This window comes from Euprymna scolopes, chromosome 46 (genome assembly GCF_053919585.1).
Source record: "Euprymna scolopes isolate OS-2025 chromosome 46, ASM5391958v1, whole genome shotgun sequence".
NCBI classification, from domain to species: domain Eukaryota; kingdom Metazoa; phylum Mollusca; class Cephalopoda; order Sepiida; family Sepiolidae; genus Euprymna; species Euprymna scolopes.
In genome coordinates, this window is record NC_136527.1 from 5396468 (window position 1) to 5423152 (window position 26685).

Consider the following 26685-nt stretch of genomic DNA (forward strand, 5'->3'; position numbering starts at 1 on the left):
GAAACTTATGGTGATAATGCCTCATCATATGACCTTGTTAAACGCTGGCATTGTGAATTCAAACATGGCCGGAAGTCTGTGGAAACAGCTGCCAGACCTGGTCGCCCCCCCCCTCACCCACTTCTGCCATTGATGAGGCATCTGTTCGTCAAGTTGAGGCTGCCATTTTGGAAGATCAGTGCATTACTATTCGCCAAATAGCCCAAGATGTCAAGATTAGTATAGGGTCTGTGGAAACTATCATTCATGACCATTTGCATATGCATAAGGTGTCTGCCAGATGGATTCCCAGGTTGGTCACACCATTCCAGAAGCGAGAACGCGTCGAGTGCTCAAGGATGAATTTGGAGATATGCCAAGAAGATGAGTCAAAGTTTTTCAAAAGACTGATTACACAGGATGAAACCTGGGTCCATCACTATGATTCAGAGACCAAAGCCCAGTCAATGCAGTGGAAGCACTTGGACTCACCACCTCCAAAGAAGGCAACGGTGCAGCCCTCTGCTGGCAAGGTCATGCTCACAGTCTTCTGGAACCATGACGGAGTAGTGATGACAGATTTCCTGGCAAAGGGTACCACAATTACAGGAGCCTATTATGCTTCACTTTTGAGGAAATTAAGGGAAGCTATCAAAATCAAGAGGTGGGGCAAGATCAACAACGATACCCTCCTCCTGCAGGACAACGCTCCGGTCCACAACTCGCATGTCGCCAGATCAGAAGCATGGGTATGAGGTTATGAAATCTCCCACCATCCTCCGTACTTTCCTGACCTTGCACCCTCTGACTTTCACCTCTTCCCAGCCATGAAGTTGTTTTTGAAAGGAAAGCGTTTCCCAGATGATGCAGCCTTGATTTCTGAAGTCGCGTCGTGGTTGGAGGACCAACCTGGGGTGTTCTACAAAAACGGTCTCCAGAGCTGCATCAAACGATGGGAGAAATGCATAACTCTGGGTGGTTCCTATGTAGAGAAAGACTAATAACTGTGCCAAGTTTCGTTGCTCTACTGCTATGGGAAGTAGGTCAAGGACATTACTTATTGCACGCCCCTCAGATTGTCAATGTTCATTTTCAAGGACTTTTCAAGGCCTCCTCAAGACAAAATTCAAGTTTTCAAAAAATTTGGGGTTTGTTTTACAATCCACAGTGATTCGAAAAGTGGTAAAAACTCAAATATATCTATATATGTATAAAAGTGAAAATGTCTGTGTATGTGTGTGTATGTATGTATGTGTGTGTATGTGCATGTATGTGTGTGTGTGCGCGCATGTATGTGTGTGTGTGTGTGTGTGTGCATTTTTCTACACAAAGAAAATTTAGAATATCAATTCTTCATCAGTCATACTTTTGTTCCTCATTATTGGACTCGTTACCATTATATTTTGATATGTATATTTTATTGAGATAAATTACTCATTAGACATATGTAATTTAAAGATGTTGGTTGGTTGGTTGTTTTTGTTTTACGGCATATCAACCCTTTCCGGGTTATTTAATGCCGAATCCAAAGATTTTAAAGAAAAATTCTTTTAATAGAATATGTTTTTTGTTTTCAAGTCGGTTTTTATTTAACCTATAGTTGGGACCTTAACAGGTACTGCCAGTCCGGGTCAGAGTGGACCTGGGAGCAATGGCAATTAAAGGGTGGCTCCACTCTCCAAAGCCCGCAAGCTGGGGTCTCACCATCGGATATAGTTTACGGGCGTTTTAATGAAGGCTGTTTATAAAAAACATCTGAAGAAATTAGAATGTTTATACGTTCAAGTATCAACATAAAATTTTGTTGTATATTTAGAATTACACTTATTTAAAAATATACAGAAAAATCTTTATGATGTATATACTCGTCATGAAACGACGATGTCATATTCCAAAAATCACGTGGGTTTAGCTAGTAACTGTTCTTGTATTTCTTTCACTAACAATCTGCCAAAGCTCACTACTGAGTGAAAAATATATTTGACGTTTTTTTTTTTTAAATACGATAAAAGTTTAATCATTTTTTTTTTTTTAACAAAGGTTGGTTGTTTTTATTTTACGGCATATCAACCTTTTTCAGGTTATTTAATGCCGAATCCAGTGATTTTGAAGAACAATTTTTTAATAGAATATATTTGTTTTTTTTACGGTTCACATTGCACTTGAACTTCTGCATGTCAGTACAGTTGGGGAAAGGCTGTTTATAAAAAACATCTGAAGAAATTAGAATGTTTATACTTTCAAGTATCAACATAAAATTTGTTGTATATTTAGAATTACACTTGTTTAAAAATATACAGAAAAATCTTTATGATGTATATACTCGTCATTAAACGAAGATGTCATATTCCAAAAATCATGTGGGTTTAGCTATTTCATTGTCAACTAGAGATAAATTTGTCCGTAGAGGCCTGTACTAGCATACATACCCGCACTTCAAATAAAATATATAATTCCATTGACATCATCTTCTGAACATTTATCAACAATTGTTGTAATGCCTCCTTTTTTTTTTGCAATCCAAATGAATCAGAGCAAATTGCATTGTAATGATGACTGAACTTATGCAGTCATGACCTGAAAGTTTCATCTCTGTGTTGCAGATATTGACTGGATATAGTTTAAGGTCATATCCAGGACCAATTTCAAGATGTAAAAAATTCATTAAATATTGACAACAACCTTCGACCATTATGACAACCAGTATTTTGATATCAATCCCAAGCATACAGTTATGTCAACTCATCACAGCAAAGAGTGGCAAATCAGCAAAGAAGAAAATTTGGGATACTAATGACCACAAAATAGATTTCGTGGCTTAGTGGGGGATGCCCTTTTCTCTACCCTTCAACCTTTCTCCCACAGAAGAGACGTTGTGAGCCTATCCTTGTTTTATCGTTACTTCCATGGCAGGTGCTCGTCTGAACTCCAATCTCCGGTCCCCCCTCGCCAATCTTTCACGAAAAACACCCGTCTGGCTGAATCCACTGTAAAAAATTTCCCCCCACTCTTTATCTGTGCCTAAATCAAAACGTGGATTCCATGAACAAAGCTTCTTTCTTAGAACTGCACGCCTGTGGAACTCTGTTCCGTCTGCCTGCTTCCCACCTGACTACAACTTGGATGTCTTCAAGTCCAACGTTAACAAATTCCTAATGAACCGCCCCCTTAAGTAAACACTTCATCAAATCTCCACACTAAAGTAATGTACTTGCAATAACCCTTATCCCTGAGTGGCTCCCGGGCCTTGATAAGTGGTGACCACTGTGTAAATATATATGTATATATATATATATATCTGATAGAAGAAATTATTGCTGTTGATATTCAACTGATATCGGATTTATTATGGCTTATTGCAAAACTTTGCCCAAATTACCGTCTTTCATAAAAGAAAGTTATTCACTGAAAAAATAATTCCCAATATATTTACAAAAGTAAAAAAACAAAAATTTCAATCATCTCTTGAAGAAATTAGCAGCATTTCTTTGACATTTTGGACAGCTACAACAGATACTGTTCTCTTTCTAAGTTTTACAGGTCTTTGGTTTTCAAATGACTTTGAACAGTGCAGACCTGTGCTTAGAGTTGTTGTTGTTTTTTTTTTTTTTTTTTTTTTTTTTTTTACATAGACATCGCTACTTATCAAGGCCAAGAGGCCACTCGATGATAAGGGTTAAAGAATATACTGTAGAAATTGGACAATATAGTAACCGTTAGTAATGGAGATTCAGTAAATTTGTTAACTTATATGGAACGTCTCATACAAAAACTTTTTTTTTTTTACATTTTCACCCCAAACAAGGCACATTGCCACTTTGTTGTAGGGGGCTACTATCAGGGACATAAGCATCAGGGGTACTATGTAGGAAGTTGGGCAGCAAGATGTCGGTTCACATTGCACTTGAACTTCTGCATGCCAATGCAGTCGGGGAAGCAGGGACCCGGAAGGGAATTCCAAAGTCTAGTGGTTCTGGGGAAGAAACTACTGGAGTAGAAGGCTCTCTTACATCTAGGGATCTCTACTGTGAAGGGGTGGGATTTATCTGCTTGTCAGGTTTGTCGGGGTATTTACGACATGGGGACACAAGTGGTTGCAGACCTGTGCTTAGGGTTGTTGTTTTTGTTGTTGTTGTTTTTTTTTGTTTTTTTACATAGGAATCACCAATTATCAAAGCCAAGAGACCACTCAAGGATAAGGGTTAAAGAGTGTACAGTAGAAATTGGACATATAGTAATCGTTAGTAATGGAGAGTCGGTAAATTTGTTAACTTATATGGAACGGCTCATACAAAAACTTGTTTACGTTAGACTTGAAGACAACCATATTGTAGTCAGCTGGAAAGCAGAAAAACGGAAGACAATTCCATAGGACGGCAGTTCTAAGAAAGGAGCTTTGTTCATGGAATCTACGTTTAGGTTTAGGCACAGATAAAGAGTGGGGAAAATTAGTGATGGTGTTTTCTCCTAGACGGGTGTTTCTTGTGAAAGTCTGGTGAGGGGGGGGGACCATAGATTGGAGCTCAGCTGAACACTTGCCATGAAAATAATGATAAAACAGAGACAAACTCGCAACATCTCTTCTATGAGAAAGAGGTTGCAAGGAAGAGAAAAGGACATCTCCTACGAGGCTATAAAGTCTATTTTGAACTCTATCTTTTTTATATATGGGTTGTGGAATTGCATTCACTAGCAAAAGATCTAGCTAATTTGCATATTCTTTTAAACATTCATTTTAATTAATTCCCTATTAGTTGCTTCGGTTTTTTAATGGGATAATCATCTTTAGTTAACTATTACGTGTAATTATATTCATGCAGATATTCTACATGATTTATACTTGCATAATATTTGCGAAAAAAGTTTATAGTAAACACAAAATTGTTTCCATATATATTTATGTATACATATATATTTTTGTTAAACAAATCTATCTATCTATATAGTGTCTGTGTATCTGTCTGTGTGTCTGTGTACATTTCCTTATGCAATAACTCTGTCAATTTTATGTCTACACACTCGAAATTTGATATACAGAGTACTGAGATTTGGGAAAATCGATGTGATCGGTTTTCAGCCAGAAATTTGGCTGTTAAGGGGTCAAAGTTCAACGATTTGACCTTTGAGGACTTTACCAAACTTCTCCAACAATTTTTGGTCTAAACACTTTAAATTTTAGATATAGGTTCCTTGGACATGGATCTAATTTAATAACTTGATTTCAGCCCAAAACAATAAATTTTAAGGAGTCATAATAGGGGTCAAAGTTAAAAAAATTGACCACTTTTTTTTTTTTGCTCAACATACACACCTCCAAATACCCGGGCAATGCCGAGCACCCATGCTAGTATATATATATATATATATATATATATATATATATTAGATTAGAACAACAGTCTAAAGAGCAAAGTACATTTTAATGTATTAATAAATTCATTAATACAATTAAAATAAAAGAAATTGTTGTAATGTAGATATATAATAAGCTAAATAGGTATATATATATATATATATATATATATATATATATATAGAGAGAGAGAGAGAGAGAGCTATTAAAATATCAATCAATATATATGCGTGTGTGTGTGGAAGTATTCTTTGTTCATTTATATTTTTCCTTTTTAAAAAGCTCAACTTAATTACAGAACATATAACAAGTAAATGACAAAAGTCTATATTCCAAATTTTATGATGTTGACCATCTTACAATTTATTCCTTTGAATGATTAACTGAAATACAGAATAAGCTTAATCTGGAAAAACAAACTCATTTTAGATGTGATCACATAGTAGAATTCAACATCTTATATGCTAAAAAGAAATTTAAAACAACAAGGCTGACTGGGATCACATAAGAGATGCCCCATAGGGGAAATAGCTTTTCTTTTCCTGCTGAACAGTGCGCAAATGAGACCACTGAATGGTTCAGAGCGGCAATTGAAGCACATGTTCCTACACAGAAGTTCTATAGCAAACCCCACTCTCCATCAATGGTTTACTTCCACTTGCGCAGTTTAATTGAATGAAGGAAATAATCACAGCTAAGACAGAATACTAAAAAATGCATCGAAGCGCAGAAATTAGGAACTTGTGACTTCTGGAAAATCTATAGCAGTGTAGTAAATAATGGGCAATCAAGTCACCACTTATCAAGGCCCGGAAGCCACTCAGGGATAATGGTTATTGCAAGTACAGTACGTAAGTGTGGAGATTTGATGAAGTGTTTACTTAAGGGGGCGGTTCATTAGGAATTTGTTAACGTTGGACTTGAAGACATCCAAGTTGTAGTCAGGTGGGAAGCAGGCAGACGGAACAGAGTTCCACAGGTGTGCAGTTCTAAGAAAGAAGCTTTGTTCATAGAATCCGCGTTTTGATTAAGGCACAGATAAAGAGTGGGGGAAATTTTTCATAGTGGATTCAGCTAGACGGTTGTTTTTCGTGAAAGATTGGCGAGAGGGGACCAGAGATTGGAGTTCAGACGAGCACCTGCCATGGAAATAACGATAAAACAAGGATAGGCTCGCAACGTCTCTTCTGTGGGAGAGAGGTTGCAGGGTAGAGAAAAGAGCATCCCCCACTAAGCCACGAAGTCTATTTTGTACTCTGTCAAAGCAGGATAGGCTGTTTTTAGCAGCGCCTGCCCAGATATGGCAGCAGTATTCCATCCTTGGACGTACTTAGCTTTTATATAGATAGAGAATTGCATCAGTAGTGAGATATTTTCTGGAGCGGTAGAAGGATCCCACTATCTTTCCAGCGACCTTGGCAACAGACTTGATGTACGTGTTCCATTTCAGATCAGGAGTAAAGGACAGACCCAGAAGCTTGTCAAAACACGGGGCTTCTCCTAGACGAGAGCCATCCATTTCAATTGATGCCAGATCAGAGCATTGATGATGTAAAGATAGGAGTTTGGTTTTAGATGCATTAAAGGAAACCAGCCACGTCTTCCCCCACTGAACCACGCGCTCGAGATCAGAGGAGAGAGAATCAGAGAGAACTTTGTCATTTACAGCCTTTGATGTGTTGCCGTAGATGGTCGTGTCATCAGCATAGATGTCAACGAATGATTTAAGTATGTGTTTAGGGAGGTCATTGATGTAGATCAGGAAGAGAGTTGGGCCCAGGATTGACCCTTGAGGGACTCCAGCATAAATACTGCAGGCCTCTGATTTTTGTCCATCAACCACTACTCTTATGAGCCTATCAGAGAGAAATGATTTAATGATTGAGAAAACATTTCTAGTTATATGTACTGCAGATTATTTGGAAACTATGAACTTTTGGATATTTTCAGTAGCATATTCTGATTCCCTGTACAAAAATACACTTATATGGTAAATTTCATTGCTTAATCTTGTGTTTTAACAAAAATATGACAGTTTTACTGAAAAAGTAGTGTAAAAAATGTGGGGCCTCTCCTAGACGAGAGCCATCCATCCCAATTGATGCCAGATGGGGATCAGAGCGTTGATGATGTAAGGATAGGAGTTTGGTTTTAGATGCATTAAAGAAGGCTATTATGCTTGATTTGCCTCTACTTTGGACCCAGCAAATGTGGTTTATGTCTGCGGCACTTGTACAGTTTAATCAAGACATTATAAAATGAAAATATCAAAAAAGGTTAAATTGTATGTATCCGTTATGGAATAAAGCTCTCCGGAAAAAACTATTTCACTTAATTTCATCAAAATGTTTTTTTTTTACAGCGAAAAAACAATTTGTTATGATACCAAGCAAAAGTTGTTTAAAATTTCCATAATGGCTGACTTCAACGTGCTCTCATAAAAACGTGTAAAAAAAAAAAAAAATAAATAAATAAAAAAAAAATAAAAATAACTACTCGTTCAAATTATATGAACTTTTTTTCCGGAGATCTTCAGTCCAAAACGGATACGTACAATATAACCTTTTTTCAATATTTTCATTTTTTAATGTCTTGATTAAACTGTACAAGTGCCGTTATTTATTTTGTTATATATTTTTGCATTATCGTATTATATTGATTAAACTGTACAAATACCGAAGAACTGAATTCCAGAAAAATGCGTGCAGCAGTTTGAAAAAAAAAAAAGAAGCAAGATGGCCGACCTGAAAGATTCTGCACAAAGCAACTTTAGAATGCAGTTATCTCCCCGTTTTCGATCTTCTAAAGGATTAATTTACAGTGAAATATCACAACTTCAAAAAATTCCGTTTTTACTCATACTGGACCATTTTTCGTAATTTTTTTAATTTATACTTTTTTTTTTAAATTTTTTTTTTTACATGGGGGTCACCACTTTTCAAGGCCCGAAGGCCACTCAGATATCAGGGTTATTGCATGTACAGTAATCAATGAGATAGTATTGTAGTAATCATTAGTATTGACGGTTTTGATAGAGTGTCTTACTTAAGGCGGCGGTTTGTCAGGAGTTTGTTTATGTTGGACTTGAAGACGTCCAAGTTGTAGTCAGGTGGGAAACAGGCAAGCGGCAGAGAGTTCCACTGGCGTGCAGTTCTAAGAAAGAAGCTTTGTTCATGGAATCTACGTTTGGATTTAGGCACAGATAAAGAGTGGGGAAAATTATTGACAGTAGTTTCAGCCAGACGGGTGTTTATCGTGAACGATTGGTGGGGGGGGGATTGGAGCTCAGACGAGCACCTGCCATGGAAATAGCGATAAAACAAAGACAGGCTTGCAACGTCTCTTCTGTGGGAGAGAGGTTGCAGGGAAGAGAAAAGCGCATCCCCCACTAAACCACGAAGTCTATTTTGTACTCTGTCAAGGCAGGATAGGCAAGGGGGGGCGAGGGATTGGAGCTCAGACGAGCACCTGCCATGGAAATAGCGATAAAACAAAGACAGGCTTGCAACGTCTCTTCTGTGGATAGAGAATTGCATCAGTAGTGAGATATCTTCTGGAGCGGTAGAAGGATCCCACCATTTTCCCAGCAACGAATAATTTAAGTACGTGTTTTGGGAGATCATTATACTAATTTCCGCATGACACGTAAGTATGTAACAATGTTTTTCTTTGAAATGCATTTTTTCAAAGACATTATTATTATCAGTGATAGCCAACTTGATTTTCAAGAAGTGCCAGACTAGATCGGACCCCACCAGAAATATATCAAATCAAAGAACCTATTTTTAATTTAATAGCTTGAATTATAGTATCCGGAACCCATTTCTGATTCGGTTTAGTACCATCTGATAAAAACAAAATAAAATACAGGGTAAAACAATAAAAGCTTTTTTTAAAAAACTTCTATTAAAAAAAGTAAATTTATGATTATGTACGGGAGTTGACATCTATTTAATGTAGCTGCCTTCAGCCTCAATCACCGCCTCAATACAGGCCCAGAACTGGGAGCATGTCTTTTCCACCAGCACCGGCAGGAGCTCAGCAAATACTTGACAGAAGGGGGCGATCAGGTTAGCTTTATAGTTGTGAGAGGTCATGTTTGTGATGTTCTCGATGTATGACTAAAAAAGTAGTCCTGCAGGTTCAGGTCGTGGGAGAATGGAGGTGGGTGGGAGAAGAGTATGAAGTCATATGATGCCAAACCTGCTGCCACACCCAGGGTCTGCCAGCAGACACCTGATTGCACCAGGGGATCACCATACTCCAGATTTGTATTTTGAGGGTGTTGGCAATGGTCCTGTTGTCATAACTTGGATCGGTAGAGAGCATGAGTTGTACAGCGGCACATCTCCAATCTTGCGCACTTTCAGACATGATAGAAGGCTTCTATCACAATTACAACTGGACAACTAAAAACGGTTTTCATCAAATGGAAATGGAATCATGTCTTCTTTTCTAGGGCGACAATTTTATCATTCCACTCAGTAGCCTCCATTGATTATTATAATCAATAAGGCATAATCACATCAGTACACCAGTTCCTGCCAGATCACCGAAGTTAAGCAACGTTGATTCTGGCCAGTACAGGGGGGGGTCAACAAAAACTGTCCTCTCATGATGAGATTGGTTCTACGCATGCGTCAGATGACGTCATGACGTGATTTAGTTTAAATAGTTGAAGAATTGACTAAATTTCATGTACATCGTGTTATCTCAGTTGGTTAGAGTGTTGGGTCATTATCGAGACGTTTTGGGTTCGAATCGTGGTGTGAGATGTCTTTCTTTTTTTATTTTTCGATTTTTTTAAATTTTAATATTGAACCTATTTTTTTTTTATTCTTAGGCTTTCATTAACACCCCCGACCACACACACACACACACACACACAAAAACACCCGGGTACCACCGATTTTTTTAAATTTTAATATCGAAACAGGCTTATTTAAGCCATTTTTCATGTGTTTTTTTTTTTTTTGGTTTTTAGTTTTAACGTTCGTTTTTCTGTTTTCTTTTTCGTTTTTGTTTTTCGATTTTTACATTTAACATCGTTCGTTTGCCTTATGTTAGTTTTTTTTGTGTTTTTTTTCGATGTTTTGATTACACCCCCCCCCCCCGCTTAAGTTTTAACATTCGTTTTTATGTTTTCTTTTTTTTACTTCGCTTATTCTTAGGTTTTCATTAACAACCACACACACCTACAAACACTCGGGCAATGCCGGGTACCCCCTCCCCCCAGTATAATATAAAGCTGAACGTCTGTGTGGTCACGAATAGGCTCCTATATGGTTGACTATTATAGAAAACTGATCACATATAATGATAGAAGATGTATCAAGACAGGAATGGGTATGTTTGATCTGGCATAATGATGATTCATTAAAATTGTGGGGTCTGCATACGCGCCTGGTCCACAAAGTATAGAAATAAAACATTTAAAAATTAAAAAAAAACGTTTACAAGTGTTTTTGATATAGATGTACATAATAATACTTTGATAAGTATGTTTTAACTTAAATAGGGATGGTATAATAAAATTGTGGGGTCTGCGTTCACGCCTGGACTCAATAGAATGAAAATTAGCACAAAATTTAATAAAGACTTTTCATATCTATCTACGTAAGTATACTTTGATAATTATGTTTCAGTTTGAAGAAATATGGTATAATAAAATTGTGGGGTCTGCGTTCGCGCCTGTACTCCATGGAAATATAGCACCAACTTTAACAAAGACTTTTCATATCTATCTGTGTAAGTATACTTTGATAATTATGTTTCAGTTTGAAGAAATATGGTATAATAAAATTATGGGGTGTTCGTTCGCACCTGACCTCCATAGAATGGAAATATGTCACAAAGTTTAACAAGGTTTTTTTAATATAGATCCACAGAATATTGTGATAAGTGTTTCAGTGTGAACAGGTATGGTATAATAAATTATGGGGTTTATCTATTTTATTTTTACTTTCATCATATTTTGCTTTGGTTTTGATACCCCCAAATTCGAAGCTATCTCTTTACAACCCTTCCTTTTCATAACCTATCATACTTTCATAAATCAGAGTCCATTTTCTGTAGGCTGTTTTTGAACCCAGTCAACGACGGGTACTTTTGCTAGTATATATATATATATATATATGAATACTCCAAAAAAACATTTACAAAGTCCTTATTCCGCAGAGTTTCAAAGAATGCTATTCTTCTCATCAGAGGAAATAAAGAAATCAGCAAATTATATTTGTAGCAATGCTAGAATTTTCTAGTTAAGGCATTAAGTGAAACCGCAATTTATTGTAATGATAAATTGCCAAATAAAAAAGTGAAAAAATGTTGTAAATTGGTTTTTGGAGTATTCAGTCGAACAATAAATTTTGATTGTAAAGTTCAACTTAGTTTTAATTTCCTTTCTCTTATATATATATATATATATATATATATATATATATATATATATATATATATATATATACTAGCAACTTAGTTTTAATTTCCTTTCTCTTATTAAGAAGCTCTACTCTCTATTGCGTATTGAGCTTTTTTGGGATTAAATTTCCTATATATAAATACTGTTATTATTAGATTGAAGTTTACGATTGCGTATATCAAGTAAACACTACATCCCTTTGATTTCATTAATATATATATATATATATATATATATATATAATATATATATATATATATATATATATATTTGTCTGCAAATCCTACTACAGGACTTCTGATAAATGTATTATTTTGATTTTGACTTTCCATGTCTCACTGACTTTAGCAAATAGGGTGCATACCTTATAAATATTTGCTAATATTTTCTCTCCTCTGATCAGATGGTAGACATCGAAACCCTATAGGTTAAGGAGATTAATTTTCTAAAGTATTCTTTGTCTTGCTTAGAATAATAAAATTTCTTTGATATGAAATTCATTTCAATGAGAGTTTTTTGAAATTCATTGAATTACAATTTAATTTATTTGCTCTATCTTGCATATCGAGCAATTCTTGTTTAGATGGGATAACTTATAGAATATTACTGCCAGTAATATTTTGTAAACCTTACAACCTCACGTTTCTAACGTGAGATCGATAGTTATGTCTCGGAAGTAGAGTGAAAAGCACATCTTTTTTTTACTTTTTCTTTTATTAATATCTCTATTGCGTATTGAGCTTTTTTAATTTGGTTGGGATTAAATTTCCTATATATAAATACTGTTATTTGTATTAGTTTGAAGTTTACCATTGCGTATATCAGGTAAACACGACATCCCTTTGTTTTCATTAATATATATATATATATATATATATATATATATATATATATATATATATATGTCAGCCACTTTAAAAATCTTATTTCTTATCGTTGAGCACTTTCAGTAGAAATAAAAGTCGGTTAATTTAGCTCTCATGTCGCAGATCATCACATTATGATTAGATCACTCTGACAGACGTTAAAAAACATTTTAAAAAAATAAATGTTTAAATTTCAACAGTATTTCTTGCAGTTAACGGTGGCCAAATGAAGCCAGGAATATCTTCTGTTGCCGAGTTTGAATCTATCGACCGGTGCTAATCGTGACACCCTGCACAGATGATTCCCGAAAGGATGAAACACTAGTGTCTGTAGGTATTTAATAATTATTATAGTAAATAATTATATATATATATATATATATATATTACGAATATTGGCTGAAGAGAGCTTGATAAGGATACCTTAAACGGGCCTTATTATCGGGCTTGAAACCGACGGTACCAATGATCTGTCTCAACTAACAACTTTCTGTACACAAAATATAAATATGCTCTTACAATTTGGATTTTCCTTTTAATTGAGCACTCTGCTGGAATTCTTTTTCCAAAAAAAAAAACTAATCATATATATATATATATATATAAATAAAAATTACAATAAGTTTACCAAGGTAATCAAAATGGTAAACTTAAAATATATTATAAATATTAAAGAGTTAATATTTACAAGTAAAGTAATCTCAACCAGATGTAAAAGCTCAATAAAACCGAAAAGGAAATGGAGCTTGTAATATGAACAAATGATTAATAAAACATGTTAAAAAACATCTTGAAAAAGAGTTAAAAACATATTTAATTTTAAAAAGGAAGCACAAGATAAATGGATAGTCCTTAATCCACGGAGTTTCGAAGAAATGCACTCCTTCTCATCAAAGGGCAGGAATTTATTATACAAACATTATTGATTAAATATGGTCAGACATGTTTCAGTGGAGAGCCAAGATTACATTTGTTTTTTTTATAAAATATTCAGGTGTGGTTTACTTTCTAAATGTGAGCAGTAAGGGTTTTGGAGGGAGGTGTGGTGAAGAAAGGGAGTAGGTGGGAGTGGAGGGTTGAAAAATACAAGAAGAATGTATTCTGCACAGTGGGCTTAATTAATTGGGGGGGAGGGGTCAAGGGGACATTTACCTATGTATACCTGTAATGTAAGTAGTTATGCTTTTTTTTAGTTCTTCGAGTTCATTTTTGACATCAAATAGGGTGGTTGGTTGGTTGTTTTTGTTTTACGGCATATCAACCCTTTTTCAGGTTATTTAATGCCAAATCCAGTGATTTTGAAGAACAATTTTTTACTGGAGTATATTTGTTTTTTTTTGTTTTTTTTTTAAGTCAGTTTCTATTTAACTCATAGTTATGACCCTAACAGGTACTACCACTCCGGGTCAGAGTGGACGTGGGAGCAATGGCAATTAAAGGGTGCCTCAACGGTTCGGGTTTGGTCCTCATACTTACTTTTTTTTTGTTTTAACCCCCCCCAAACACCCGGGCAACGCCGGGTACCCCTCGCTAGTATATCTATAAAAGTGAGAATGTCTCTGTGTGTGTGTGTGTGTGTGTGTGTGTGTGTACATTTTTCTACACAAAGAAAATTTAGGATATTAATTCTTCATCAGTCATAAATTTTTTGATATGTATATTTTATTGAGATAAATTACTCATTAGACATATGTAATTTCAAGATGTTGGTTGGTTGTTTTTGTTTTACGGCATATTAACCCTTTCCGGGTTATTTAATGCCGAATCCAAAGATTTTGAAGAAAAATTTTTTTAATAGAATATATTTGTTGTTTTCAAGTCGGTTTCTATTTAACTCATAGTTGGGACCCTAACAGGTACTACCACTCCGGGTCAGAGTGGACCTGAGAGAAATGGCAATTAAAGGGTGGCTCCACACTCCCCAAAGCCCGCAAGCTGGGGCCTCACAATTGGATATAGTTTAAGGTCATATTACGTAAGACAGGGTATGAATTACAATTAATATGTTTTGGAACAGTTTAAGGATGGGTCTCTACTTGCAGACAATGCAATTATGACGGATAGGATTGGTTGGTTGGTTGTTTTTGTTTTACGGCATATCAACCCTTTTCAGAATATTTAATGCCGAATCCAGTGATTTTGAAGAACAATTTTTTAATAGAGTATATATATAGATTTTTTTTTAAAGTCGGTTTCTATTTAACCCATAGTTGGGACCCTAACAGGTATTATCAGTTCGGATCAGAGTGGACCTGGGAGCAATGGCAATTAAGGGGTGGCTCCAAATTCCCCAAAAGCAAGTTCGGGCCTCACCACTGGATATAGTTTAAGGTCATATGCACTTCCATTTCTTGTTTTCTTTCGGTGGAGGAGCAGTCCTTCACGACTGAGACAATTTTTATTTTTGTACCTTTTCTCCACGTTAAAAAACGACCCTGGTGTCTAACTCTGTCCCGTGGGGAGGCATTGTAAATAGGTACCATGGTAGGAAAGCTGATATTCAACATAAAAATCGTTCTTTTAAGAGTCCAAGAAACAAAACATAAATTTGCTGACATATAAAATTTAGGCAGTTACGGACAAACTTTAAATGTCTGTATCTTTAAAACTATTCAAGCTAAGAAGACAAATGAGACGTCTATTTGATACTGCATGAAACTAGCTTTTCAAATATGCAGATAGAATGAGAAAATACGATGAAAAAAACTAGCTATTAAAAGTGTCGAACGTCCCAATATTATCTTACTCAATATTGTTTTTTGGGTATTTAAATGTTTCACCAAACAGAATCAAAGCTGTTTCCACATCTTATGTGAGTGTTTTTACAAATGGCCGATAAACTCAAATTTTTTTCCTTTCCCCCATCCATCAGAAGAGCAGATTCCATTTGCGCATGCGCCACGAACCATAAAGACTCGCCATATTTGGCAGATATACATCTACAAACGGTAAGCATATGATATCTATAAAAAGTTAACTCAATGAAAAAAACTAAATCATTGTTGACATCTATGCTGATGACACGACCATCTATGGCAACACATCAAAGGCTGTAAATGACAAAGTTCTCTCTGATTCTCTCTTCTCTGATCTTGGGCGCATGGTACAATGGAGGAAGAGGTGGCTGGTCACTTTTAATGCATCCAAAACCAAGCTTCTATCTTTACACCATCAACGCTCTGATCCCAATCTGGCATCAATTGAAATGGATGGCTCCCGTCTTGGGGAGGCTCCATGTTTTGACAAGCTTCTGGGTTTGACCTTTACTCCAGATCTGAAATGGAACACGTACATCAAGTCTGCTGCCAGGGATGCTGGGAAAATAGTGGGATCCTTCTACCGCTCCAGAAGATATCTCACTACTGATGCAATTCTCTATCTATATAAAAGCCAAGTACGTCCAAGGATGGAGTACGTCTGCCACATCTGGGCAGGAGCTGCTAAAAACAGCCTATCCTGCCTTGACAGAGTACAAAATAGACTTCGTGGTTTAGTGGGGGATGCCCTTTTCTCTTCCCTGCAACCTCTCTCCCACAGAAGAGACGTTGCAAGCCTGTCCTTGTTTTATCGTTATTTCCATGGCAGGTGCTCGTCTGAGCTCCAATCCCCCGCCCCCCCCCTCACCAATCTTTCACGAGAAACACCTGTCTGGCTGAATCCACTGTAAAAAATTTCCCCCACTCTTTATCTGTGCCTAAATCCAAACGCAGATTCCATGAGCAAAGCTTCTTTCTTAGAACTGCACGCCAGTGGAACTCTCTGCCGCTTGCCTGTTTCCCACCTGACTACAACTTGGATGTCTTCAAGTCCAACATAAACAAATTCCTGACAAACCGCCCCCTTAAGTAAGACACTCTATCAAAACCCCCCCAATACTAATGGTTACTACAATACTATCTCATTGATTACTGTACACGCAATAACCCTTATCCCTGAGTGGCCTTCGGGCCTTGATAAGTGGTGACCCCAATGTCAAAAAAAAAAAAATTCAATGTATGAGATGAATGATCATGCATCATGATCAGTCAAAACGCACAACAACCATGAATTGCAGTTTTTTTTTTTCTAATGACTTGGAATGTCTGCAGTTTAAACGTTCTCGTCTTCATAACGATGGGATCACTCTTGTCCCAGAATCTGTTAATACAATCTGATAGTTTGTCAAATCGGTTTGTCTTTTTTTCTTTTTTACATGGAAGTCACCACTTATCAAGGCCTGGAGGCCACTCGGGGAAAAGTGTTATTGCGTGTACAGTAATCAATGGTATAGTATCGTAGTAATCATTAGTATCTGAGATGTGATAAAGCTTCTCAGGTATTTGTTTATGTTGGACTTGAAGAAGCTTTGTTCGTGGAATCTACGTTTTGATTTAGGCATAGATAAAGAGTGGGGAAAATTATTGACAGTGGATTCAGCTAGACGGGTGTTTATCATGAAAGATTGCCGACCGGGGGGGGGGGGACCAGAGATTGGAGCTCAGACGAGCACTCGCCATGGAAATAATGATAAAACAAAGCCAGATTCTGTATAGTTGAGCAGACTAATGTTGCCATTTTCTGCACTTAACTCAGCACTGTGCCCTAAAACAAAATGAGCACTTGGGGGGGATATCAATCCATGGAATTGAACCAACATGGAGGTATGTAGAGTGACAATATTCACTTTCCTATCTGAGTTAATGATGGTTAATATGACAGCCACAAGCAGTACCAGTTGATTAATCTTGGCTCTTAATTCACTAGTATCGATTCTTTGGGTGACCAATTTTTGGTTGGATCTCGTCGAGGTTGTGAAATGCAAACAATTGGGCAGACGTAAGTTGCAAGCACTGGAGGTAATCGTACTTCACACCACCATACGGAGTTGCAAGTGTTTGTGCTGTTGGCCTTCGCTCCTTCTTAAATTTCAACAGTTTGTCGTACGATGGAGAAACATCAGTTCCAGCATCTTTCAGGAGTAAATGAAAGTCGGTGTAAAACTGTTTGGTCATTTTTGCCATTCTCATAGATGGCAGATGAAACGTGTCGGTCTGGGACGGACTCATTGCATTGTATCTCACTTTAGCAACCTCTTTGTTTTGAAGGCATTTGTTCTTCAGACCGAAGCCAAACATTTTGGTGTGGGAAGTTTTTTTTTTTTTTTTTTTTACACGGTGGTCACCACTTATCAAGGCACGGAAGCCACTCAGGGATAAGGGTTATTGCAAGTACAGTACGTTAGTGTGGAGATTTGATGAAGTGTTTACTTAAGGGGGGGGGCGGTTCATTAGGAATTTGTTAACGTTGGACTTGAAGACATCCAAGTTGTAGTCAGGTGGGAGCAGGCAGACGGAACAGAGTTCCACAGAATCCCATCATCTTTCCAGCGACCTTGGCAACAGACTTAATGTACGTGTTCCATTTCAGATCACGAGTAAAGGACAAACCCAGAAGCTTGTCAAAACACAGGGCTTCCCAGACGAGAGCCATCCATTTCAATTGATGCCAGATGGGGATCAGAGCGTTGATGATGTAAAGATAGGAGTTTGGTTTTAGATGAATTAAAGGTAACCAGCCACGACTTCCCCTACTGAACCACGCACTCGAGATCAGAGGAGAGAGAATCAAAGAGAACTTTGTCATTTACAGCCTTTGATGTGTTGCCGTAGATGGTCGTGTCATTAGCATAGATGTCAACGAATGATTGAAGTATGTGTTTAGGGAGGTCATTGATGTAGATCAGGAAGAGAGTTGGGCCCAGGATTGACCCTTGAGGGACTCCAGCATTAATACTGCAAGCCTCTGATTCTTGTCCATCGACCACTGCTTATGTCTCAATTTTACTTTCATATTTACTGAAATGAGTGACACATGCAGACAGACACCAAAGCAACATTCCACTTAGATTATTTCTGCATTATAAATGGCTTCCAAAAAGAGACTGATTTGAAGACCTTTGTTGTTCACAACTCGGGAACATTGTCATTTTGTCATCGTTCAATATGTTTTGTCGACCGTTTGATCTGTTGCCCCCCCCCCCCGGCCTACACTTTACGTCACCAATCTTTCATTCATTCAACAATTTTGGTTTACAGAGCAAAGTTATCATTTACTCAATGTGACACTGGTCAAAATTCACACTAGCTAACTTAATTGCTACTTACGTAATGATATGTAACAATTCGATATCTATGAGCCATAATTTACAATTAGAAACTGAAATGTCAAAGAACATTGACAAGAGGTTCGATGTAGAGTTAAACAAGCCACTAACCCTAACCCGACTGCAGGCCTCTGATTTTTGTTCATCGACCATTATACCGTAGCTGGAAATCTTGTGAAGTAGGCCCTTATGCCATACTTTGTCGAAGGCCTTCGATATGTCAAGAGCAATTGCCCTAGAAAGGAAGCCTTTGTCAAGAGAGAAATGATTTAATGATTGAGAAAACATTTCCAGTTATACCGTAGCTGGAAATCTTGTGAAGTAGGCCCTTCTGCCATACTTTGTCGAAGGCCTTCGATATGTCAAGAGCAATTGCTCTAGAAAGGAAGCCTTTGTCAAGAGAGAAATGATTTAATGATTGAGAAAACATTTCCAGTTATACCGTAGCTGGAGGTATTCTGTGCTTGAACAGCAGCTCTGGTCAAATCCATACAGTCGCTAATTCATCGGCATTGTTCACGGTCACTGACTTTAGTACATTGGTGTGACGTTGGAGCACTACCTTCTCATCAAATGACTTGGATGAACGATTCTTGTTTTGTTGCTGCTGAAAGTCTCTGAACACAACTTTGATGTCAGATAGAAGTTTACCACTAGGTGGGACCTCTAGCTTGGATGAGACCTGTTTCACAACTTCATCGAAGTCTGGCTCTTTGTCGAATCGAGATCTCTGGCAGTTCTTGAAAATCTCAATGAGAGCAATGTTTGTCAATTCATTCAAATGGATAAATTTTGAAAAGATTAATAATTTTTTCTGGTTTACAACCAATATTTAATTGAAAATAGCTTTAAAAGAGTAAAAAAAAAAAAAAATCAGGATTTTCCAGAAAACAGTTTTTGCAGGGAGACATTCACACACATCCTACATACAGCACCTGATATTTCTAAATGGTCACCCGTTTTGTACTGATCAGTCTCAATGTTGCATATTTGTGACTGGTCTATGATATATGCACACTGATAGCAAATAAAACACAACACAGCTGATCCACAAATAATATTTTGTTTATTTCACTCTGACAACAGTTTTGGATTTAGTGAAGGCGTTAGGTGGGGTGGGTGGGTGTATAGATGTTTGGATGAAGAAAATATGCCAACTGTTCCTCGCTCTGTGACTAACTGCTTTACTTTTTGTTTGTATTGATTTATATAAACATTCTTTCACCCTGGAATGTTTAATATTTCCCATTTGTCTCGAATCCTTTGAACGATATCCTCTCACATATTCTAGGTCAAATTATGCATGTCTTTTATGAAATCGATCTGTGTGTGTGTGTGTGTGTGTGTGTGTGTGTGTGCGTGCGCAACCCATTGAATGTCTGTCTTCCCGGGGGTCACCTGCCAAATATCCACCAATGTAACAAAAGCACATGTGTCATCATGATTATGCCGGATACAACTGTTTTTGACTGAGGACCTCTCAGTTCAGAATAGCCTGGAGTTTGTTTTGATAGACGTTATATTTGCGATAAATCCACAGATACAAGTATGGGAGGTTAAGGTCCGGTGAGTGTGAAACTCATTCAGTTTAGGGATTGTTTTGCTAAACATTATATTTAAGATGAAACTCTGGTGGGTTTCTGATGAATATAAGAAAAATGGTTTACATGATGAAATTTGAGTAAGAATGATAAGACTTTGCTGGATTTATGGTTTAAACAGTCATTTATGGAAAAATGGGCAAGTCCAAATTTTTTCAGAATGTTAGAATTAAAATGGTTTCACCCGATTGGATTATGATCACTTTCTGTGTTTAGATTCCTATTTGCAAAGCATGATAAATTTCATCTCGGGGCTTTTTTGCAATCTTTTGTTAAAATATAAAATGTCCGGGGGAAAATTTGGGGCTTTCTTTTTTTATGGAAAAAAAAAAAAAAAAAAAATGCTCATTTTTATGGTAAATTTTGTGGAAAAAAAAAAAAAAACAGGTCAAAAACTTGTTCAGATGTTCCATTTTTTTATAATGAAGTAAATTTAGGGAATCTGGCATTATCTAAAGGGCTTATAGGACATATTTATGGGTTTCTGGAAGAAATTTTGACCAATTCTTCAGGTGCATCCAAATTTACTTCTTGGTAAAAATCACTGTAGTTGCAATTTCACAAAAATTAAAAAATTCACAAACTTCAAACGAGAAATAATTGAAGTTAGAATGAGCCAACATTTTGCAACCTCAGACTCTGAGCTATTCAAATATATAGGTTTTATGATTTTAGGAAGTTGCTAAAAATCCATATGTCTGCTTGTTCCTCACTTAATCTGCTTCACATTAAACGTTGAAAAAGTGTAAATACAATTTTTGCAAGGCTGCAATTTAGCCTAAGAAAGAAACTTTGTTCAAGGAATCTACGTTTAGGTTTAGGCACAGATAAAGAGTGGGGGAAATTATTGATAGTGGTTTCGGTTAGGCGAGTGTTGTAATTGTGTGAGAAAGGAACTTATAACAACGGTTTTTTGTTGAAGAAAGCAATCAGCGAAATGTTACATAACAAAGGGAACATTCAAAATAAACAGGGAAAAAAAAAAAAGAACATTGTCTGACAAGAGATGCTGAAATAAAAGAGTAAATTAAAGTTTATTATTCGTATTTTTTTGCGAATTCAACCCTGGACAAGAATATTAAGCTCCTTTGATGTAGCCTCGTTTTCAAATATCATTATTGTTTATTTTTATTTTATTTTTTTACAAAGGAGTCACCACTTATCAAGGCCTGGATGCCACTCGAGGATAAGGGTCTATGAGTGTACAGTAGGGATAAAAAGACTAAGCTGCATCTAGCATTATGATTTTTTTTTTTTTTTAGTCAACACTTATCAAGGCCCGGAGGCCACTCAAGGATAAGGGTTAATGAGTGTACATTAGTCAATGAGACAATATCGTCATAATCATTAGTAGTGGAAATTTGGTAAATTGGATTACTTAAGTGGAACGGCTCATCAAGAACTTGTTTACATTGGACTTGAAGGCTACCATATTGTAGTCAGCTGGAAAGCAGGAAAACGGAAGACAGTTCCACAGGCATGCAGTTCTAAGAAAGAAGCTTTGTTCATGGAATCTACGTTTAGGTTTAGGCACAGATAAAGAGTGGGGGAAATTATTGATAGTGGTTTCAGCTAGACAAGTGTTTCTTGTGAAAGTCGGTCCAGAGGTACTATAGATTGGAGCTCAGTCGAGTACTTGCCATGAAAATAACGACAAACTCGCAACATCTAATTTTATTTTAATTTTTTTATTTATTTATATATTTTTTTTTTTTTTTACAAAGGATCAGCACTTATCAAGGTCTGGAGGCCACTCAAGGATAAGGGTTAATGAGTGTACATTAGTCAATGAGACAATATCGTCATAATCATTAGTAGTGGAAATTTGGTAAATTGGATTACTTAAGTGGAACGGCTCATCAAGAACTTGTTTACATTGGACTTGAAGATGACCAAATTGTAGTCAGCTGGAAAGCAGGGAAACGGAAGACAGACCCAAAGGCGTGCAGTTCTTAGAAAAAAGCTTTGTTCATGGAATCTACGTTTAGGTTTAGGCACAGATAAAGAATGGGGGAAATTATTGATAGTGGTTTCAGTTAGACGAGTGTTGTAATTGTGTGAGAAAGGAACTCATAACAACGGTTTTTTGTTGAAGAAAGCAATCAGCGAAATGTTACATAACAAAGGGAACATTCAAAATGAACAGGGAAAAAAAAAAAAAAAAGAACATTGTCTGACAAGAGATGCTGAAATAAAAGAGTAAATTAAAGTTTATTATTCGTATTTTTTTTTTTTTTTTTTACAAGGTAGTCACCACTTATCAAGGCCCGGAACCCACTAGGGGATAAGGGTTATTGTGTGTACAGTAATCAATGGGACAATATCGTAGTAATCGTTAGTATTGGAGATTTGATAAAGTGTCTTACTTAAGGGGGCGGTTCATCAGGAATTTGTTTATGTTGGACTTGAAGACATTCAAGTTATAGTCAGGTGGGAAACAGACAAACAGAACAGAGTTCCACAGGCGTGCACTTTTAAGAAAGAAGCTTTGCTCATGGAATCTACATTTTGATTTAGGCACAGATAAAGAGTGGGGAAAATTATTGACAGTAGTTTCAGCTAGACAGATGTTTATCGTGAAAGATTGGCGAGAAGGGACAGGAGATTGGAATAATTATAAAACAAAGACAGGCTCGCAACGTCTCCATTGTAGGAAAGAGGCTGCAGGGAAGAGAAAAGGGCATCCCCCACTAAACCACGAAGTCTATTTTGTACTCTGACAAGGCAGAATAGTCTTTTTTTAGCAGCTCCTGCCCAGATGTGGCAGCAGTACTCCATCCTTGGACGTACTTGGCTTTTATATAGATAGAGAATTGCATCAGTAGTGAGATATCTTCTGGAGTGGTAGAAGGATCTCACCATTTTTCCAGTTAATTTATCCCGTTAGGGTAAGTTCTATATTTAAAATACAATGGACGCTATTTTCATAGAAATGTTTATAAACTCATGTTTGCTGTTGAAAAAATTCATTTTTTTTTTACGCTATCCAGAAAAAATATCAAAACATATTCGTTGATTCAATATACTTCTCATTCTGTGGAATTTCCACGGGTCCTGCTAGTTACTGACAGCATAAATTTCTAAATTAGGAAATTAATCAGAAACAGTTTAGTTTATTTACATTAAAATTATTAGTGATTGTTTGCATTGGTAATCTTTAAACTAACGCATTTCACATTATTACGTGCATACGTGTCATGGCGAAATTAGTATTAATTCCAAAAATCACGAAAAATGATCCAGTAGATAAATAATTACAAATAAAAAAATAGAACTTATTCAATTAACGAGTTTTATTGTACGTTTTTATGTCGAAGAGTTGTGAGACCAGTTCAAAATGACAAACAAGGAGAATAGCTATGACCTAAATTAACTTAAATTAAGGGTCTGCTATTTTCAAACAGAACGTAATTGTGGCTGATATTTTGTTAAAAATACTAGCACATCTACTAGAACATTTTTCAGAGTTTTTGGAATTTATACTAATTTCGACATGACACATAGGTATGTAATAATGTTTTCACCTGAAATGTGTTGCTTTAACAGATCGATGTGGACAAACATCAAAATATTAATACATGGATAACCATTCAGCCATTTTGGTTTAACCACTTGTTTGATGTTACTTCCGGTGGTTAAAGAAAATGGCTGTATTGCTCAGAAACAAAATGCTTAACCACCGGAAGTAAGGTTACACCAAACAAGTGGTTAAAACAAAATGGCTACTTTGTTCAGAACTTATATCTACAACACCTTAAAATGCTTATATTAAATATTACTATTTTTTTAAAATACTCAAATAAGTTTTTAATGAGATAGTAAGCCCAAAATAGATTGCTTTTTGTCTAATTTCTAAACGGCATTTCCGGTTTTAAATAAGAAATTAAAAATTTTATGATTATTTGAGGAGTGGATTGTCTCACCTTCCATTTTGGAATTAAAATAAAAAACATCTAAAACAACAAAAAAACAAGGGAGATAACCTTATGATTCATGGTTACTATATATATATATATATATATTGTTGTAATGCCTACGAATTCCCATTGATCGCTTTAAAATCAATTTCTTTATAAAAACAAGACTACTTGATCAATTTACGTGATTTTTTGAAATATGATGTTTTGGTTTCGTCATGAGTACATACATCATACAGATTTTTGTTTTGCTGTTTTTTTTTTTTTTTTTAAATACAGAGAGAATTCTGCTGCTGAAATGCGTTGGTCTAAAAGATCACTAATGTACGCAAGTACCGTAATTTTGGACAAGAACCACATTTCCTTTAAAATAATGTATGCGGCCATTTCATCATCAAACATAGTTAGCATTCGCAAACAAAGAAATGAACAGATAGCCATTATATATATATATATATATATATATATATATATATATATACTAAAATCGCTAAAATTAACAGTAGAATCATTTCTGAATTAAACGAATCAAAGGCCGTTTGGGTTTTTTGTTTTTTTTTCTGGACAAAACAGAAACGGAATTTCCGAGACGGCCTTCCATATTTATTCAGGTCAACCGTTTTACTGTTTCAAGATGAGAATAGAAAGAATTATAGAGAAATAAAAGAAAAGAAGGAGAAAAAATGAAGCCATGTAATAAGCATCCAAGCGGCGAGGCAAAATATAGGTCATCGCAGAATTCTTTGTTTACGCAAACGTAACACAAAATTAAAGAATACATATATACATATATATAAATGTAAATATATAGAAGACCAAACGAAAAATGGCTAGATATCAATGCGGAACAATGAAATAAAATATTTCAAACATTCTTCGTTTTGAAAATATAATATATCCAGAATATAGGGCAGGCGATTTTAGGCATTGGGCATCCGACACGAAACCTCTCATAATGCAGAGAGAGTCGAAAGATCGATGCCAAAGAACCAGAAGACAGATCGCCATATTTGTTTGGAGCGAAGATATTAAAATTTGGTAAATAAAAAATGGATTTTAAATTAGACAACAACATGAACACGTATATATTAATAAAACGTTGTTTTTTTGTTTGTTTGTTTTTTTTTTGTTTTCAATAAGATCGGATAATAGATAAATAATGAGCAATCGAAGAAAATGCTAAAAATGTTTTTTTGGTATCGCCTTTGTCTTCCGATCTCGCTAGAAAAGGCGTAAATTAATAAAGAAAAACAAAAAGAAAACGTTCGCCAGGAAGATATAGATCGATGTAAGTATTTCAATAAACAAAGCGAATAAATAACGCATCTACGCGATTAGAAATTAAAACCAATGTACTCTTATAGAGGAAATAATAAAGCCGAAGCGAAAGAAAGAAAAAGGGCGAAAAATACCTTTGTTTTCGTAATGTCGTCCATTTACGCGGAACGAAGTGTTTGTGTGCGATTTACCGTCGGAGACAAGGAAAGCCATTACGAGACGAAAATAAATTCTTCTAAATGTTAAAGCGATTCTAGGCGACCATGTTTGTCTGTGGAGGCAAGGGAAGAAGCTGTATTAATTCTGCGTGGCTAAATCGAGTTGGGGGAAAGGCAGGAAGATGAACGATCGCTTCAAAATATGCGCAACTGGAAAAGAAGCGGCCGCCATATTGGACTGTGCTTCTTCGCGCTTCGCTTATATTTCGCAAATACAAAACCGCGTGATCGCCGTTTAAAAAAAGCTAACCAGCTTGTTTTTAATTGTTCCAAATGGGGAACGAGACCCTAAAAAGGGCTGGAACTTAAATAAATAACCCCTCAAAAGAGGAAACAAATATAAACTTACCGTAAAAGAGAGAGGCCAAACAGAAGCTGCGATGTGACTACATTAGACTGTCTCGGCTTCCGGTTGTTCTAGTGAGAATAATGTCGGTTTCTGTTTTTAACTTCGTATCTTGCCTTTTTTTCCCCCTTTCTTCTTAGGTCGACGATATATCTTATGTGGCCGTTCGTTTAAAAAATAAATAACCGTAATCATTCGAATAAAATCCGAAGAAACATCTGAACCATTTTTAATTAATTAAAAAATAAATTATTTAAAAAAAAAACAAAAAAAAAACATGGCGACTAAAATTATATTTCTCAAACAGTAATTAAAATATATATTTTTTCGTTATCGTTCTTCATCGTTGGTAATTAATATTTATTTATTTATTTTTTACAATATCCTTTTCGAATGTTCATTACTATATATTATTTTTAATTCCGACTTTAATCCGATATTTAGAACAAAATTAATATACGAATTGAACAAACTCGTTAAACAAGGAAGTAAAAACAACCACGGTAGCCATTTTGTTTTTGTGCAATTTTTATTGACATAAAAAAAATAGATTTTATACAAAAC

General features: G+C 35.9%; 1 protein-coding gene across 2 annotated transcripts in view; it reads right to left on the reverse strand.

Annotated features, from left to right (window-relative positions):
• Positions 1-26301, reverse strand: part of LOC145271112 (uncharacterized) — a 125785-nt gene extending 99484 nt beyond the window's left edge. The window contains exons 1-2 of one of the 2 annotated variants that reach the window (XM_080126653.1): positions 26125-26301; positions 25692-25828 (exon numbers count right to left, since the gene is read on the reverse strand). The gene's annotated coding sequence lies outside the window, so the exon portion shown is untranslated. The remainder of the gene's footprint in view (positions 1-25691; positions 25829-26124) is intronic. The other variant, XM_080126652.1, reaches the window with a different exon arrangement.
• Between the last annotated feature and the right edge of the window lie 384 nt (positions 26302-26685).